At 45.9% G+C, this 15,356-nt stretch overlaps 1 long non-coding RNA gene across 1 annotated transcript in view; it reads left to right on the top strand.

Annotated features, from left to right (window-relative positions):
- LOC129491823 (uncharacterized) overlaps window positions 1-14,445 on the top strand; it is an 84,922-nt gene extending 70,477 nt beyond the window's left edge. The window contains exons 4-5 of the long non-coding RNA XR_008660635.2: window positions 13,028-13,239; window positions 14,052-14,445. This is a non-coding gene — a long non-coding RNA (uncharacterized lncRNA). The remainder of the gene's footprint in view (window positions 1-13,027; window positions 13,240-14,051) is intronic.
- The last annotated feature ends 911 nt before the right edge of the window (window positions 14,446-15,356 follow it).

The raw sequence follows: 15,356 nt of genomic DNA, 5'->3' as shown, positions 1-15,356 counted from the left end.
AATTCTGTACCTTTTGACAAACATCTCCCCATCCCCTGCCCCCAGTCCCTGGCAGCCACCATTCAAGAAAGTGACTTAGTTTGTTCCTAGTTCCTTCTTTATTATTAGGTGGGAGTGGTTGTCGTGAGAAGTAAGATAACACCTATGAAAGGGCTTTGTAAATAGAAAGTACTGTTTAAACTGTAAGCATAAAAAATGTATGGTGAGGCAGCAGAATAATTAATTGCGCCTAGAGTTCATGCTTATTGAGCACCTAGCTGTGAAGGCAATGGTCAAGTGCTTTCCATTCATTGGTTCGTCTAACTGTTACCTGCACCCATTGGATGCAGACGTTTTTCTATTTTCTATGTTTTACAGATGAGGAAACTGAAGCTTGGAGGTTTTCAGTAGCTTGCTCACAGAGGTGAAACAATGAGACTGAAGGACATATGGCCCCTGAAGCCACACTGGCTGCACAGACAAAGCCCCAAGTTGGCGGTAGCTTGGTTTGGTTGCCAAGATCTAGGACCTGAGCCTCAGAAATTTGATTGCTAGTATATGCAAGTGTGAACTGGACTTATGGGTTAATTTAATCTAAACCTAACTTATAAGAGACTGATAGATGCAATCTAGAATGTCAATTTATGAATTTTTAATGAGAAACATCTAATAAGTAGATTGAACCTCCTTTTAACAGATCAGCAGGGTCTTTTCTTGTAGGGAAGCCAAATTATAATCAATAGCTTACTTGATGGAGATGAAATCAGAGCACACGAATTGGTAATAGTAGTACAGCTATGATAGTAATAATGACCAACACACTGACCAACTACTAAGTGCCAGGCATAATGATTTATCTGAACTATTGCATCTAATTTCTACAGTAATCCTAGCAGGTACTGTTTTGTTCCAAAGTTACGGGTGAGGAAACAGAGATATAGCAAGGTTAAGCAACTTACCCAAGGCAGTGAATGTAATAAGCGTAGAGCTGGAATTTGACCCCAGGCACTTTGCTCTGCTGAGGGTTGATTTGCTTCCCATAAGCAGGACCACATGGGAAGATTTCGATTCCAAATTCAGAGAGAAAAGTCAGGGTGCAGCATATAGCTAGCAGCAGAAAGTAGTTTGTGATAGGGCCCCTAAGGGTGGCCAAGCAAGAAGAGGACAGGGAAGGCTCATGGAATCAGAGAAGTCTGCATTAGTGGATGAGGAAGGCTTGAGATAGGCCTGAAAGCATGAGTAGGATTTGGGAAGGTGAGACTCACTGGAAGCAGAGCATGTGTGATGAGCCAGAAGGTGGGTGATGGAATGTGCACAGCACACCTAGAAGAGGCGATCTGTACTGAGAGGCAGAGGGAGGAAGTACTTGGAGAACCTCCAGTGCTCAGGGTGGACCTCAGATGCTGAGTTGGGGTTTTATCCCAGTCTTTGGTAAACATAGATCGTGCCATGCTTGTCTGCAGGTCTGAATTGAGTGCCAGCTCTGCACCAGGCATCCTAGGAGATATTGAGGACAGAAATGTGGCTCACGTTCAGTCCCTGCCTTCCAAGTGCTTGCAGCTTGGTCCATGAGGCCAGCAGGACCAGACAGAAGACCACAGCGACACATGGGGATGGCTGTCCCACAGGCAGAAATGAGCAGCCCTGGGGAAGCCCGGGCAGCCAGCCACCCAGTTCCCTCCACATCGTGGCCCTAGAATGGAGTCTTGAAGAATAAGAAGCCACAGCTTGTCAGGGAATCAGGCTAGAAAAATGTTATGAGACTGAGTAAGACCAGTGGTAGGTAGGCTTGGGTACCCGCGAAACAGGGAAGGTGTGGCAGCAGGGAGCAGGGTGCTGGGCACAGAGAGAAATGAAGGGTGGGGAGGGAAGGGGGTTTCTTAACCACACACCCCAGGTATTTCTGGGCTTCTGCAGAGCCAGATAGGGAGGGGCACACAGATAGATGAGTCATTGTCCTTGCTCTCCAGCCTGTCAATCTAGGAGCAAATAAGACTAGACTGCAGGTTTTTTGTGGGAGTAGAACCACGTCTTGCTCATTTTAACTTTAATTCTCTGAGAACAGTGAGCGGGTGCCTGGCACATATTAAGTGCTCATCTGTTGTTCATTGAATGAGTCGATAAACATAAATAAATTTCATGTAATGCATAAATGAATAAATGCTAAACAAAGGTGAATATATAGGAAGCAGTGGTCAGCGCTGACTGTGAGGATCTGAGGGCTCAGGGTCAGCAGGGTGATAGCCCCACTCATGTTGTGGTGCCCCTGGGGAAGGGGCATCTTCAGTATTCCCAGCCACTCACCCCTCAACTCTCATCACTTCATTCCCTCCTCTTTCTGCCCAAGTGGCCTGGGACTGAAAATCAGCCCGGGCAGCACCAGAAGAGCTTTGCAGACGAGATTAAAAGCAAATCAAAGAAGAAAAATTGTGGCTCAGTTTATGTCTTCCTAATTAAAACCCCGCCAGTCTCCCTTCTTTTTCTTCCCAGCTAATGTTACACTAACGAGCTGAGTTTAGTGGCATTTATGTAGATAAAAGTCCCAATGATTGATCTCAATGGCTTGTTAAAATTAGTTTCAGTCCACCATATTGATTTAATTCCATTGCTTGAAAGTGCTAATTAATAATGATAATAAAAGTGTCTTGGCCCATTATTATCAGTGGGCAGGCAGGGGGCGGGTGTGTGGAAGCTGGGGGATCGTTTTTAGTGTCACTTACTGTGGCTAAGGGTGGCCTTTGAAGGCTGACTGTGGGGACAGGAGGCAGGGGGACTGCGGGGCATATGGGGATGGTCTGTCCCTTTCTCTGGATCTAGTAAGTCCTCATGGAGGTGCTAGGGGCTGCTGGAGGGGAGCGAGTGGTGGCTGCACAGATGAGCAGTGCACCTAGCTGCCCTCTAAGCCCTCTTGACTCCCTCCAGAGTTTGAGGTGTGGGAGGGGGCACTGCTTGCCTGAGAGATTTTTGAAGGAGGTCAGATCTTTAGACCCCATTCTAGAGGTAAGGAGGCTAGAGGGAAGGTGTCAGGAGTTCACTGCTTGGGTTCCTGATCAGCAGCAGAAGACGCAGGCCTGGACATCTGCATTTAAAGGCTCAGCCACTCAGACCCAGTGCTGTAGGAAGCCCAGGAGTGGAGGGAGGGATTTGGGGCAAGAAAGCTCACGGATAAAGAGTCCAATGATGGACAGGGGAGAGGCATTTCCGAGGGCAAAGAAAGGAAGGGCCCTCAGATATTGAGTTGAGTTGATAAGGGAGAATTAGAGGTTTCTTCAACATTAATTAATTAGCTTAGCTTTCAAGCAGTCTTCTCACCTGAAATAAAGGCTTATGCTCCTGGAAAAGATTCTTGCAGCCACGCCAGGGAATGGAATGTGGGGGTGAGGGGAGGGTGGTGCTGGGAGTGAGAGCAGCACCTGGTGGAGTGAACAGATATTCCAAGACTGTGGAAAGGGCCCACATAAGAAGCACCTGTGTGGCGGGGGCGGTTAGTGGGAAGAAAGTGGGAGCCGGGGAAAATGTCTCCTGCAATTTGGCTAACTCTCTCCAACCCAAATTCTCTAAGATTCTTCTATAGACCACCATCCAGATCTCTTCATCTCTCTCTGTCTCTCTCACTCACTTGCACAAAATGCAAAGTGCATCATACAGAGGCCTAGTTTCATTAACCACATGTGGTTTGCGTTTTAGAGCAGTTGGAGGGCTGTATTCCTTCCTCTATTGAATGTGATAGATTATACTCCGAGAACCAGGAAGGGAATGGACAGAGCATTCAGGTCCTTGGGGAGGGGTGGAGAGCCTGGGACAACAGAGAAACACACAGGTTGAGGACATGACTGTTTTGAGGTGAAGGGCCTGGGATACAGAGACACGGCCTGCCGAGGCCACACAAGAACTCAGCAGCCAGGCCACCACGAGGGGACCTTAATTCTGAGGCAGGTTCAGATTAGCCCGTCGTCGCTTATGTGTCCCTGTGAGCTGCTCATTCCCTGGGCTGGTCTACCAGACAGGAACAAGCCTTTAAAGGCAGAATTCTGTAGGTTGTGCAGCTGCTAGATTAGGCAACTCTGGGCATCACAGTCTAGGATGAAATGTCCAAAGGGGTTCGTCTGATGTATTTGTTCCTAGAGGTGTTCTTTATTGAAGAATATTATAAAATCCCCCCCCAGCTTCCCCCTAAAAAGACGAATTGAAAACTTATAGAATGCAAACTATATATGATTTGCTTTACAGTTAACTCAAGCATAATTATATGCAGTAATTATACTGTGGAGTTCTGATATTAATTACACTCCATCCTCATTAAGGAATTAACCAAATCATGTGTGGCTGGGGTGAGGAGGAGGAGGGGGTCGTTTTTATTATGATTTACTCTGTGTTTTTCTTCTTCCATGTTATGCTATTTTTTTCTCCTGTGCTTTGTGCACAGGATGAGCAAGATGTGCTTTGTGCACAGGATGAGCAAGATGTGCTTGTTCCTCCAGTGGTTCTGGTTGGGATATGGCGTTCTTTGCATCAAAGTCCTCCTTACTAACCACAGAAAGTTATCTCTGTTTAAGTAAATCCTCTAGGTTTCTTGAAGTAAAGAATCTTTACCTGGGATACGTAGGAAAGGGCTTCCTCTAATCTGATCAGCCAAATCCCGACTGCCAGCTTTACTTTCCATGGGATTTGGATTTGAATGATCCTGGCTTTCTGTTTCTTGATGCCTACTCCCTGACAGCTGTCCCATATTCACCACAGTGCCCTACACTCTGATAGGGTGAAGGTGTTTGAGCTAGACTCATTTTGGGGGAAGAGTAACTTCCAGATTGAGCCCAAGCTTAGAATAGAATGCCTTGGGTAAAAAATATGGGGATCCATATGCTTCCCTGTAACACTGTGAGGCATCCTCCCTGATTTAACTCGAGAATATTGCTGTTAACTATTTCATACACGTGTTTGGATGGGGCAACAATGCTCCTAGCTGGAATGGAATCTTAAGATCCTGGTCGGGATCTTAAAAGTGATCCGTTGATTTCTCTGTGTTTAGGTAAAAGATATCATTTATGTTCTTTAGGGTCCGCAACTCCCAGTGGAATGTTGGAGACCATAGCACATTCCATCATTCCAGTACCTTCGATGGTTCCTTTCCATTTGGCCATAGCATTTTCTCCTTTTCCTTTTCCGCTTGCATTTTTCACTTCTGCCCTCTTCTGCAATCCCAGCTTCCTCTTCCCAGCTGAGACTGACACAAGAGAACAATAAGGCTGTCCCTACTGACTGTGAGAGGAAAAGGAAGCAGTAGGGACAGATAAGCCACACTCAGGACAACATCATGTGTATGCAGTGGGGAGGGTGCTTTCTCATGTAGATTCCTCACACTAGCAATGGCGGGCTCCACTTGTCCTGCAGGACATGGCTTGGGTGACAGCTGGGATTTCTCAAGGGGCCAGAGTGATTCCCAGCTGTGATTTTGGAATAGGCGGCATGGGTGATCGAGTCAGATGGATGGAACACACAGCAAGATGTTCCAACCAAGAGTTCAATTTGGGCATCTGATAGTCTCAAGTCTGGAAGTGAAGAATCTCTGACCATACTCAGTGGAGGATGCAGTGAATAGTATCTGGTATTGGGGTTGGGGGGCTGGCAGGGTACCAGGGCCTGCCCACTCACAGAGTGGAGGGTCTGTTTAATTCTCTGTGGGTGAATACATGTTCATGGGGGTTCAGGGGTTTGGCAAAGGGAATTTCTGGAATAGCCAGAGAGAAAGAGAGTAATTTTAAAATCTCACCCAATTTTGTTCACTCATGTGAAAATGGAATTTGTCATCAGATCCATGGGGTAAATGCTGGCTGGGAAACTGGAGGCAAAGGAAAGGTCAGGAGCTTGGTAAATCTCAAAGTGGAGTGGAAGGTGAGGAGCCAGCAAGCAGGGGTGTGAGGCAAGACAGTCTAAGACTCTGTAGTGAGAACAGAGAGGCTGGAGGAGGGGGAACAGCTGCACAGCAGGGCAGCCTGAGTTGATGCCACAGGGTTAAGCTGTCTGTGGGTGAGGGTGCTTGGCATTTCAATCCCACTGACCTCTCTAGTGAATCAAGCTGAAGCCCAAGTGTCGTATGAGTGTGACAGTATTGTGACCCAGGGATGTGGGAGAACCCAGAGCAGGCCTCTGCTATTCTGGATCTTGCGTGTGGTCAGATGTGGATTAGAATCCATATGGGGGGGGAGTCAAGTATGGAGAAGAGAGAAAATTTCAATGGGCCAGAGACAAACAGGCAGTGATGTCTGAGGCCGGCCCCACTAGCTTGCGAGAGCCTGTTATGCACATGTCTGTCCAGTTCCAAGTTCTGTGACATTATGCTGGTAAGTTGTTAGCTGGAAACCAGCTGTGACGAGAGTATTTACACCACAGGAAGTGGCAAATGCTACAAATCAGGGTGTTTTTCCCCTTGAGTTGCTGGTTGTTAAACATTTACTACCAGTGCTCCACTGGGAGCAGGATCTCTTTTTGTGGCCTGTAGATTTAGTGACAAGGGACACTGGTGTGTTCTTTACTCTGTGGGATTAGCTCAGAAATTGCACAAACTGGAGCCCCTGATGAGTCTGTGTTTTAAGAACTGAGGGAGAGAGACGCAGGTGAAAGAGAGGAGAGGGTTGACACTTGCTCTGACAACTGCACAGGCTGCTGAAAGTAGCCATCAGCGGCCCCACTCTTAGCCTTCTGGCCACTTGCCTCGCTCTGGGTGTGTCGTGTGGGCTCTGTCACATACTGCCGGGTAGTGAAAATGGATATGGACCTGCTGAAAAACAATAATTCTGGGCCCTGCAGTTGTTTCATAGGCCCTCTTCTCCAACTCTTTGTATCACTTCTCCATTCACATTTCCAAGTTAGCTGTTTAGCTCCAAAGAGGATGCAGTGCCGAGTTGGGGCCAACTTTCGAATCTCATGGGATGGTTGCTTGCTGGGTCTCTGTTGTGTTGCCCACAGTTTCTCATTCTACCCTCATGCTGACTGTTCTCAAAGGAACGACACACAGCAGGCACAGTCCCACCACACTGCAAAGCATTCGGCTCTTCCTGCTCCTTCATGTTTACCTTGTGATTCACTCTGCCTTTGTGGGTCTCTTCCTGTTAGATTTTATTCTTTCATGTTTTTCTACTTTTTAATTCTTATCCATTTACTTAATGGTATCATATCTCCCTTCCTCATGGGTTAAAACTTTATACTGATTGTATCACTAAATTTCATTTGGTCTATTTTGGACTGAGAGCCCAGTTTGCCAAGTTGATCTTCTAATTAAAATTTATTCCCTATTTACAGTTTCTGGGTCATTGGTGAGACTGGATTTCATAGAAGAGTCTTTGCTACAGCAAAACCTCTCTTCAAGCAATACATTATCCAAGCTGCTGGAGGCTAGATTGACCAGAAAAATGGGGCCAATATCATGGTAAAGGATCTTCAACAGTAGCCTTCAGCTCCTCAGGGTCCTGCGTGCTTGAAAAATGATAAATATTTTAACTCCTCCTTTCACCCCCTAGAGGAGAGAGGGAGGGTTGTGAACAAAGGGCCCTTGAGTGATGTGATTCCCTTGTGGGAGAACTCTCGTGGCTTTGTGACTGATATGTGGGCCCGGGCTGGGCACTGCTTATTATTATCATCTTAATTTTTTAAGTGACATTGTTGAGGAAAGAATCTGAAGACCCATGGTTTTCACTTGGCCACTGAAAAATAAATCACATTTTGATAATTCCTCAATTTCTCAGTGAATTTCCTTTGCCCAACTACATAATATATGTAAGACAGTATCCTGGACAATTGTACAGGGACACTGGGAGGACAAAATAGTATAGTATTTGAATTATTATAATACAAATTAATACTAATTACTATTAATACTAATACTAATAGGTAGCAGGAGCCAGTAGTCATGAGTGCTAACTTTGTGTTAGGCCCCTAGTGTCATGTTTTGAGTGCTCTGTACTGCAGAGCACCTAGAGTGATCATTTCTGTTAAATAATGTGAGTTACACATTTCTGTTAAATAATGTGAGTTACTTTCCCTTAGTAAGTACCGTGGACTCTCTTTTAGCTATTTCTTTTTTTCAGTCCTCTTCTCCCACACAAGTTGAGCCCTCATTGCTGCCCACAGTTGCCATGGTTTCCTGCCTTCCTGGCCTAGGCCTCTTCCTTGTCTAACCCAACAGCCACGTGCCCCAGGCTGACCAGCAGATGACATCACTTCCACAAAGGCCTCCCTGTCGTTTGAGATTATTCCATGTCTCTCCATGACCTGGTCTGGCACTCAGAGCTCTTCATGTTCTGACTCCAGGTTACCTTTCCAACCCATCTCCTGTGCCTCTGCGGGGAGATCTTGCTGTAGCCGGGTTGGTTCCCTCAAGGCCATGCCCAGAGTGTTCCCTCCTCCAGGCCTGTGCTCACCCTCCCCGCAGCTTCTGTTCCACGGTGTCACCTCCATAAATTGTCCCCGTGCGCAGAGTCCAGCCCAAGCTCTTGCTCCTATTCCAAGTGTTCCCTGAGCACTTTTGCAATCTCCTCTTCCATGAGTGCTCACACTCTCAGGCGCCCCATTTGTCATTTTTGGTATGGTTTTGTGTTGTCATTTAATTCCTCTTTTTCTTAAAGATTTGAGTGTCTATATTCTTCCTTCGACTAGATTGTAAATTCCTTGATGATGGGGTCATGGGATGTCTATCTCTATCTATCTATCTATCTATCTATCTATCTATCTATCTATCTATCATCTATCTATCATCTATCTATCTATCAATCATCAATCTATCATCTATCTATCTGTCTATTATCTATCTATCATCTGTCTATGTATCTATCTATATCTATCTATCTATCTATCTATCTATCTATCTATCTATCTATCTACTGTCTAGTCCATAGGTATTTAATAACTCTGAGATTAAAGAAAGAGTATCATTTTCAGTTTCCTTCTCAGATTCAAAAACATAAATGTTTGTCTTGGAGTGGGAGGCAAAGAGGTAGACTGAGGCACACAGAGGTGAGAGAGAATCAACTGGTCTTGAATAGAGTCATGAACAGAATCCTTAATAAGACCCAGGGTTTGGAGCTCCATCTAAGATTTTCTGGGGCTTTGCTTAACTAATCCAGAGTCCAGGATCCCCAGATAGCTGTGAGAAATAACCACTAGCAGGGTAGCTGAAGCATGCTGCAGAGAAATTGTGTAGTACTCATTACTGTTAGGAACAATAATAGCAATTATGATAATAATGATGATGATGATGCTGATGCTGATGCTGATGATTAAGCAGCAGCTCTGGCTGAGCCTGTCTCCAGGGTGGCAAATCCTCCAATGTGTAAGTAGGAATCTGTTTCCTTTTTTCATTGGAGTAAGGTCTCTGGCTGGCAATGCAGCCCGTGACCCCAGCCTCCCTAGGCCACAGGGGCTGGGAGGGACGGCTCAGGAAGGCTGGCCGACAGGCGTCTGGCTGGCAGAGGGGAGGGAAGTCATTCTCAGTCCCATTGGTCTTGACTGAAAACAAAGTGAGGGTCCCTGAGTTCTCCTATAAACGGTAATGATAACACAATTATCATGCAAAACAAAAATTAAGTTTAATGGTGCAAAGCCAGGGTGTACTGGGGAGGTAATTCATATTAATTATGTTTGGATTAAAAGCTTATTTCTTTTGTTAGCATCTGCAAGTAGAAACTTAGCTGTTAAAAAAAAAAACCCGCATATAATTACAGCCTCTTATGGAGGAGCAGTGTTGAACTTAATGGAGCATCCCTGCACTCTTCAAGCTCCTGGAGAATGGTAATATTTCACATTTTATGAAACATAGAAGAAATAAATTACAGGTTTAATGATAAGAACTACTTGGGCTTGTAATGAAATCTGATTGGCCAGTTAATCCACCGAGACCCTCAGATGTGAACCATCCAAAAAGGGTAAAAATGATGAAAAATGAAATTAAATGGAAAAACCCTCACCCGCAGCCTCTTTTGTGAAGGCTGGGGAAGTGCCAGAGCAGGAGAGAAGCCCTCGAGGGGTGAGGAGGAAAATCAGTCTCCCCAGGTTTGAGGAGAGCAGAGCGGCTGGAAGAATTTCCCTGCCACGATCTCCAGGTTTCCCGCAGAGATGAAGCCAAGGAGAGTTCCGGCGCGGGGAGGACAGGGAGGGAGCCTGGGAGGAAGAAAGAAAGAGAGGGAGGGAGGGAAAGAAGAAGGAAAGAGGCGGGGAAGAAAGAAGGGAAAGATTTCTTCCGGTAAGAAAGTTTCAGGACTTCCAGCAGGGGCAGGGGCATTGCCTTCAGCGGGAAAGACAAAGACAGAATGAAGGCTAATAATGACTTGGGCTGAGTTTGTAACATTTTTTTTAAAAAAAAGAAAATATTTTGCTAGGAGGGGAAGGTGAAGGTCTTTTCTTGTCCTAAGCTCAGGATGCACAGAATCCCCTTGAGAACCTGGAGTGTGAAAAGACATCCTGCTCTGAGACACAGAGAGGAAGCAAGAGGGAGCTGAGTATCCCCTCTCTTTCACCTGCGATCTACCAGCTGGGACCCACAGCCTATGGGATGCTGCCCCCCACACTGAGGGCAGGTCTTTGTCTCTCAGTCCACTGACTCGCCCACCAATCTCCTCCCAAACACCCTCACAGAGGTGCCTGGAAACGATGCCTCACCGGCCATCTAGGCATCCCTCAATCCAGTCAAGCCAGCACCTCATATTAACCGTCATGGAGGCCCTGTGGACTTCTGGAAGCTCTTGCAGATCCCTGTTCCTCAGGCCTTGCCTGGCACTGCTCCTGTCCTGGTTCTCCTTGGAATGACATCCTTGGTCTCTCCTGGATTGGTGGTCCCATGGAAAATGTCTAAGCTTATGGAATCTTTGGTATCACCGGGTCCTGCCCCCTCACAGCACAAATCGGGAAGGAGGTGTAACCCATGAACACTGCCCAGTGCAGGGGCCTGCCCCTTGTAGATACTCAGTAAATGATATTTGTCCTTTTTTTCTTAAGGAACTTGCCCAAGGTCCCATAATGCTCAGGCTAGAAATACCGACACCCCCCAGTTTTTGACCACTTCATGTGCCAAATAATACGCTGCCACTTTTTGTGTACGCTGCTGCATTTTTTTCTTTTTCTTTTTTTGAGATGGAGTCTCGCTCTGTCACCCAGGCTGGAGTGCAGTGTTGGATCTAAGCTCACTGCAACCTCCGCCTCCCAGGTTCTAGTGATTCTCCTGCCTCAGCCTCCTGAGTAGCTGGAATTACAGGCGTGCACCACCATGCGCAGCTAATTTTTGCATTTTTAGTAGAGATAGCATTTCACCATGTTGGCCAGGCTGGCCTTGAACTCCTGACCTCAGGTAATCCACCCGCCTCAGCCTCCCAAAGTGGTAGGATTACAGGTGTGAGCCACTTCGCCCGGCCACTGCTGCAGTTGATTCTCACCAGCACCTCTAAAGCAGGGTCCTTTTTCCATTTTCTGATGAGAAGATGAAGGCTCATGGTGTTAACTGATCTGACCAGATAACTAGAGGCCTCCTGACTCCCAGTGTGGCGTTCTCCCCACTCCACCACACTGGCTCCAGGACTGGGGGCAACAGTTTTCTATTATTTTTCAATGTAAATAATTTACCAACCAGCAAACATCTATTGACCAAAAGGCCTTTGATGCCTTCTATAGATGGACATTTGACCTCATCTCCTAGGACTTTCCCCATTGTTTGTTAAACTACAATTACACTAACTACAGTATCTTTCCAACATACTTAGCACTTCCAGCCCAGGGTCTTTGCACATGGAGTTACCTCTGCCTGACACACTCTTCTTTCTAGGTCTTCAGGTGGCTGCACCTAGCAACTCCTCAGTCACTCTCTGTCTCAATGCTCTGCTTTCTGTTTTTTTTTTTTTTTTTTTGAAGGAGTCTTGCTGTGTTGCCCAGGCTGGAGTACAGTGGCACGATCTTGGCTCCCTGCAACTTCTGCCTCCCTGGTTCAAACAATTCTCCTGTCTCAGCCTTCTGGGTAGCTGGGATTACAGGCACTCATCACCATGCCAGGCTAATTACTTTTGTAATTTTAGTAAAGACAATGGCTTTGCCATGTTGGCCAGGCTGGCTTTTGAACTCCTGACCTCAAGTGATCCACCAGCTTCAGCCTCCCAAAGTGCTGGGATTACAGGCATGAGCCACCGCACCTGGCCAATGCTCTGCTTTCTTTTCTTTCCTTTTTTTTTTTTTTAACAAAACAAAACAAAACAAAACAAAACAAACTTTACTTTTAGAGATGAGGTCTTGCTGTATTGCTCAGGCTGGCCTTTAACTCCTGGGCTCAATTGATCCTCCTGCCTCAGCCTCCTAAGTAGCTGGGATTGCAGGCGTGAGACACCACCCACACCTGGCCTGCTTTATTTTCTCTGTAGTGCTCATTGCTCTCTGAGATTCCCTTATTTGTTTAAGAATGCTAAACTCTAGGAAGACAAGGGCTATATCTTGTTGACTGCCACACTTGTAAGGTTGAGAGGAGGGCCTAGCACTACGTAGACTCAGTAGATCTTTGCAGAGCGAATGAATAAACAAATGAGTAAAAGAAATCAGACTCCGACTTCAGTCCCCTTTCTGTTGCGCTGCCCTGGTGCTCCTTTTGTGTTCGTTTCTCTTCTTGCAGCTATGAAGCCCTCTGTGCATATGGGTGCTTACACCTTTGCACAGAGGGAGGGAAGTAGCACGTAGAATAACTGCAGCTATTCCCACTCTGCCCTTCTTTCTTGCATGCTGACTGGTAGAGGCCTGGGGAAAACAGTCTTGAGCAACAGCAAGCAGCAATGATCTCCTTGCCTGTGACAAACGTAGTGCTGTTTAGTTATGGTTCGGGGCTGAGAAGCCCCTGTGGGTGCCTGATAGCTGAGCTTGGGCTGAGAAGGGATGAGGGAAAGGGTCTCTGACTGATGGCAGGGTTGGCAGGTGGCACACCCAAATTTTCCCTCTCCTGTTCTCCCCTGCTGCGGCCCTAGTAGCCCATCTTGCTGTGGTTTCATGGCAGCCCAGCTGAGGACACTGACAGGGTTTCTCCTTGCAGATTCCTTGGTGGTGCCTGGAGAAGACCAGGAGAGGAAGCAGAAGACCCTCCTCAAAGAAGCCGCCTTCACCTCCAGACCTCCCAGCGGGACTTAGACAATGGGGTTAGGCAGTCACATGTCTGCAAGTGGAAACTTTCTGGGACTGTGCTTGGATCCCGGCTCTGCCTTTTACTAGCCATGTGACCTTGGGAAAATCACTTGACCTCTCCATGTAAGATTCTTTATCTGTAAAAACGGTCTAAGATTAGGAGCCACCTCAGGGTTGTTGTAGGAATTAAATTAATTCATGTTTATAAAGTGCTTTGAACATCGCCTGGCATATGGTAAGCGCTATGTGGTAAGTGCTATCTATTGATTACGTAAATAAAAGTGATCACCATTAGACTTTCCATGCAGATGATATTATGCATACACATATCTCCCGCATATGATGTCATTGGATCGTTTTACAACGGTGGGGAGTTTATTCTTTTTCTTTTTGTTTTCTTCTTTTTTTTTCAGATGAAGAAACTGATGGGAAGTGAATCGGTTTGTATTAAACATTAGGTTTGCTAGGTCTCTCACATATTTATTTAGTCCTCATAACAATTGTATAAAATAAATATTATTTATTCATTTATTTATTTGTAAAGATGGGTCTCGCTATGTTGCCCAGGCTGGTCTTGAACTCCCGGGCTCAAGTGATCCTCCTGCCTTGAACTCCCAAAGTATTGGGATTATAGGCATGTGCTACTGCACCCAGCCTAAAAGAAATACTATTATCCCCATTTTACAGATTTGTAAACAGAAGCTCACACTTCAGAGTTCCATCCTAATGAAAGTAGGATGTGACAGGGGAGCAAACCTGCTTTGCTCCCGCCCAAGGGCTGGCAGCTCCCCTGCTGGGGTGCACGGTGAGTGAGTGCACCACTCATCTGTATGTACCTGGCAGGAACTGTCAATTCGGTTCACGTCACTCAAGTTGAATGGATGTAAAACACACACAGAAACACCAAGCAATTACATTGTTTTCAAATTACTCAGCTCTAGGAGAATGGAAAGAGCAAACAGAAGAGCAGCAACCCTGAGTTACATTTCTCAAGACGCCGGGGCTCCTGGTGGCACAGCAGCAGCTTGCTAGAGCTTGGTAAAGAGACTTGGGCCTGGTACCTGAAGGGCAGTTCCTTGGCCATGACACTGTAGGGAAAGACCTCTATGGGTGTTGAAAAGACAAGGCGAGGACAAGAAGAGTTGAAAAGGAGCTGCTCTGAAGCCACCTGGCTGTGGATGGAGGCAGCCACATGGAGCTTAGGTGGCCTGCTATTGTAATTTTTTCTGCAACTGGAGAATTTGAAATGGGTTTGGGGGGTAGCAAAGGGCAGAATCTGGCTTCAAGGTGACAGAGTTTGCATAGAAATGGCCTTCTTGAGCAAAGGTAGTGACTCTTAGATTTTTTTTTTTGTAGAGTTGTGATACCCATGAGTTAGTCAGCTTGGGCTATCATAACAAAATACCACACATTGGTTGGCTTAAACAACAGAAATTTATTTTCCTGTAATTCTGGAGGCTGGAAGTCCAAGATCAAGGTGACGACAGAGTTGGGTTTCCTCTGAAGCCTCTCTCCTTGGTTTTCAGACGGACGTCCTCTTGCTGTCTCTTCACATGACTGTCCCTCTGCATGTGTGCCCCTGGGAACTCTTTCTTATCTTCTGGTGACACTAGTTCTATTGGATTGAAGTGCACCCATACGACCTCATTAACCTTAATTACATATTGTAAGGCCCTAACTCCAAATACAGTCACATCCTGAGGTACTGTGGATTAGGGCTTCGACATATAAATTTTGGGGCAATCCAGTTTGGCCCATAAAATCCCTTTTTGGTTGCTTGATTCTGTTTATTTGGCATCATGCCTTCCTTTTCCTAAAGAACTTCATGAATAGAATTACTAAGTGAAAGGAACAAAACTGATTTTTATTAAAAATTATTTTGAGACACTTGTGACAAATTTTGAAGTAAGTGAAGATTTTCCTGGAGCTTCTACAAAATCCTGGCTGAGAATCCCTGCTTTCTGGACAGTTGAGAAGGAAACACACTTAGTACAGCTGTTAGAGAGATATAGTTGCAACTGCTGAGTGCTTATTATCTGCCAACTTAAATATATTGCCCAAGGGAATAACAAATATTCTAGTATTCTTGTTAAGTATATTGTCTAAGGTCACACAGCTCTTAAACAACAGCTTCGGGATTTGAACCTGGAATCTATCTGACTCCTAAGTCCAGATGCTGTTCACCACATTGGGTTGAAGCATGGCCAGTGTTCATAACATACAACTATGTCTCCATATCT

The sequence above is a fragment of the Symphalangus syndactylus genome, chromosome 10, assembly GCF_028878055.3.
Source record: "Symphalangus syndactylus isolate Jambi chromosome 10, NHGRI_mSymSyn1-v2.1_pri, whole genome shotgun sequence".
In the NCBI taxonomy this organism is placed as follows: Eukaryota; Metazoa; Chordata; class Mammalia; order Primates; family Hylobatidae; genus Symphalangus; species Symphalangus syndactylus.
This window is presented reverse-complemented; position numbering and strand designations above follow the sequence as displayed.